General features: G+C 40.2%; 1 non-coding gene across 1 annotated transcript; it reads left to right on the top strand.

Annotated features, from left to right (window-relative positions):
• Positions 1 to 1,970: 1,970 nt before the first annotated feature.
• Positions 1,971 to 2,043, top strand: trnav-aac (transfer RNA valine (anticodon AAC)). Its single transcript has one exon. It is a non-coding gene; the product is annotated as a tRNA-Val (tRNA).
• The last annotated feature ends 1,970 nt before the right edge of the window (positions 2,044 to 4,013 follow it).

Below are 4,013 nucleotides of genomic sequence, written 5' to 3'. Positions count from 1 at the left end.
TTTTGTAAATCATGTTCATTTAAATCGTAGAAAAATGGATCAATTCGCATTTGTTATGCAATGTAACAAAGTCCTGTTACATTTGTGTTATTCTGTACAGTTGTACACACACACAGAACACTACGGTTTCGCTCGCTCACTTCCGTTTCCAGCCCTGACCGTGCAGACAGCCCCTCTCAAAGTTGCACATTCCGGCTGCTTTCAGTTGAATTGTGAAAGATTATTCAAGGATCCTGCAGCTTTACCTCGGTTCACAACAGCAGATCTAAGCCCCGTTTCTGCAAACTACAAACCATGTTTTCCAGAATTCCAAGGTGTATACGGAACTCAACCATTAAAATTCCCTTCATTAACCACAGGGGTTCAGGCAATTTTCTATGATTCTATAAAAAGTTATTGAAGTTTGACTGTCATCCGGTATACGTGTTAGCAATTCCTGCAGTGTGCAACAAAATGTTGTGGGTTGATTAATGATAATAGAAACAGTTATGAAGTGTCTCACAGACTTCAATGATCCCTTAATACCGTTGGTTAACTAAAATCTATCAATTGCAGGTTAAAATGAGGAATTCATTTTGCATCTTTGAAAGAGCTATCCAATCAGTCCCACTCCGCTGCTCTGCCCCCATAGCCCTGCTGACACTCCTGCCAGTGGAAACGGTTTCCCCCTTAATTTTGATCACCTCTATTAAATCTCCCCTGACCAGTGAATAATGGAGCTCAACGCGGGCAAGTGTCAGATCATCCACTTGGGGCCGAGCAAAGATCAGTCAGTGTGTTGTCTGAAAACATCATGTGAGAGAATCGGTTTTTTCTGTGAAATAGCCGGTCCCGTTAAATTTTACAAATGTTGCACCAGATCGCTGCTCTCTCAAGCAATGAACATTTTAAACCATTCTCCTGAAATGCAATGTGTAAAATGAGATATGGGTTAACAGTTCAGGAGATGCAAAGAGCAAAATAAATGAATGAAGTTTCGACTGTCCCTCAGTAACCATATTATTATGTCTTTCATTCCGCAAAATAAAGTTACCGGTTAATTAATGGTGATTAAAGCAGTTCTTATTTATTCACATTAGATGCATGTAATTAATTTAATAAAATTACATCGCATTCATGACTAAGAAACGGTGATATCAAAATTTCTTCCCTAACCGTGAATCGAACCCAGCCTGCAACACTGATAGGAATAAATTATTGAATCATTTAATGGTGCCTCGAAAAATATCACACTACTAAATTAAAATCACTGCTTTAATGTGTTTCGGTGTTGAAGGGGATTGAAAAAAGCCCAGACTGCGCCCGGGGTGAGACAGAGTTCGAACTTACAAAGAAGTTGGTGCTGTGAAGTAACAGCTGGGCGAAAGCTGACACCGATTGAAGGACGAGAAACCGCTCAATATAAAGGATGAGCACACAAACGTTAATTTCTGTATTCTGTGTAAAAGGACTCCCAAATTCTTGAATATACTCAATGACTGAGCATCCACTGCCCTCTGAGGTTGAGAATTGCAAAGATTCACAAGCCTCTGAGTGAAGAAATGTCTCCTCATCTGGGTCTCAAATAGCCGGCCCCTTATCCTGAGACTCTGCCTCCTAGTTCGAGACTCTCCAGCCAGGGGAAACAACCTCTCATCTTCTACCGTTTCATGCCCTCCAAGAAAATAGTACCTTTCAATGACAACACATCTCGTACTTCTGAACTCCAGAGATTATAGGCCCAATCTACTCAATCTCTCCTCATAGGACAATCCAATCATCATTGAAAACAATCAGGTTTGATTCCCAGTCAGGGATTTCAGTTCTGACAAAGACAATTGAAGTCTGTGAGAATCTTATTAATTGTATTAAAACGAACAAAAATGTGTGTTGCACACTGAAGGAAATTGTAACATGTTTGCTGGGTGACAGTCAAAGTTAAATAACTTTCTTCATAGATTCATAGATTTATTGCCAAAGGTTTATCCGGCGTTTCCGTAGTGTAGTGGTTATCACGTTCGCCTAACACGCGAAAAGTCCCCGGTTCGAAACCGGGCGGAAAGATTTTGTAAATCATGTTCATTTAAATCGTAGAAAAATGGATCAATTCGCATTTGTTATGCAATGTAACAAAGTCCTGTTACATTTGTGTTATTCTGTACAGTTGTACACACACACAGAACACTACGGTTTCGCTCGCTCACTTCCGTTTCCAGCCCTGACCGTGCAGACAGCCCCTCTCAAAGTTGCACATTCCGGCTGCTTTCAGTTGAATTGTGAAAGATTATTCAAGGATCCTGCAGCTTTACCTCGGTTCACAACAGCAGATCTAAGCCCCGTTTCTGCAAACTACAAACCATGTTTTCCAGAATTCCAAGGTGTATACGGAACTCAACCATTAAAATTCCCTTCATTAACCACAGGGGTTCAGGCAATTTTCTATGATTCTATAAAAAGTTATTGAAGTTTGACTGTCATACATGTTAGCAATTCCTGCAGTGTGCAACAAAATGTTGTGGGTTGATTAATGATAATGGAAACAGTTATGAAGTGTCTCACAGACTTCAATGATCCCTTAATACCGTTGGTTAACTAAAATCTATCAATTGCAGGTTAAAATGAGGAATTCATATTGCATCTTTGAAAGAGCTATCCAATCAGTCCCACTCCGCTGCTCTTCTCCCATAGCCCTGCTGACACTCCTGCCAGTGGAAACGGTTTCCCCCTTAATTTTGATCACCTCTATTAAATCTCCCCTGACCAGTGAATAATGGAGCTCAACGCGGGCAAGTGTCAGATCATCCACTTGGGGCCTAGCAAAGATCAGTCAGTGTGTGGTCTGAAAACATCATGTGAGAGAATCGGTTTTTTCTGTGAAATAGCCGGTCCCGTTAAATTTTACAAATGTTGCCCCAGATCGCTGCTCTCTCAAGCAATGAACATTTTAAACCATTCCCCTGAAATGCAATGTGTAAAATGAGATATGGGTTAACAGTTCAGGAGATGCAAAGAGCAAAATAAATGAATGAAGTTTCGACTTTCCCTCAGTAACCATATTATTATGTCTTTCATTCCGCAAAATAAAGTTACCGGTTAATTAATGGTGATTAAAGCAGTTCTTATTTATTCACATTAGATGCATGTAATTAATTTAATAAAATTACACCGCATTCATGAATAAGAAACGGTGATATCAAAATTTCTTCCCTAACCGTGAATCGAACCCAGCCTGCAACACTGATAGGAATAAATTATTGAATCATTTAATGGTGCCTCGAAAAATATCACACTACTAAAATAAAATCACTGCTTTAATGTGTTTCGGTGTTGAAGGGGATTGAAAAAAGCCCAGATTGCGCCCGCGGTGAGACAGAGTTCGAACTTACAAAGAAGTTGGTGCTGTGAAGTAACAGCTGGGCGAAAGCTGACACCGATTGAAGGACGAGAAACCGCTCAATATAAAGGATGAGCTCACAAACGTTAATTTCTGTATTCTGTGTAAAAGGACTCCCAAATTCTTGAATATACTCAATGACTGAGCATCCACTGCCCTCTGAGGTTGAGAATTGCAAAGATTCACAAGCCTCTGAGTGAAGAAATGTCTCCTCATCTGAGTCTCAAATGGCCAGCCCCTTATCCTGAGACTCTGCCTCCTAGTTCGAGACTCTCCAGCCAGGGGAAACAACCTCTCATCTTCTACCGTTTCATGCCCTCCAAGAAAATTGTACCTTTCAATGACAACACATCTCGTACTTCTGAACTCCAGAGATTATAGGCCCAATCTACTCAATCTCTCCTCATAGGACAATCCAATCATCATTGAAAACAATCAGGTTTGATTCCCACTCAGGGATTTCAGTTCTGACAAAGACAATTGAAGTCTGTGAGAATCTTATTAATTGTATTAAAACGAACAAAAATGTGTGTTGCACACTGAAGGAAATTGTAACATGTTTGCTGGGTGACAGTCAAACTTAAATAACTTTCTTCATAGATTCATAGATTTATTGCCAAAGGCGACTGTTTTATCCGGC

Source organism: Somniosus microcephalus, unplaced genomic scaffold (genome assembly GCF_052327205.1).
Source record: "Somniosus microcephalus isolate GS21.2 unplaced genomic scaffold, FLI_Smic_1.0 scaffold39, whole genome shotgun sequence".
Taxonomy (NCBI): Eukaryota; Metazoa; Chordata; class Chondrichthyes; order Squaliformes; family Somniosidae; genus Somniosus; species Somniosus microcephalus.
The sequence above is the reverse complement of the archived record's forward strand: the minus strand, read 5'-3'. Positions and strand labels throughout refer to the sequence as shown.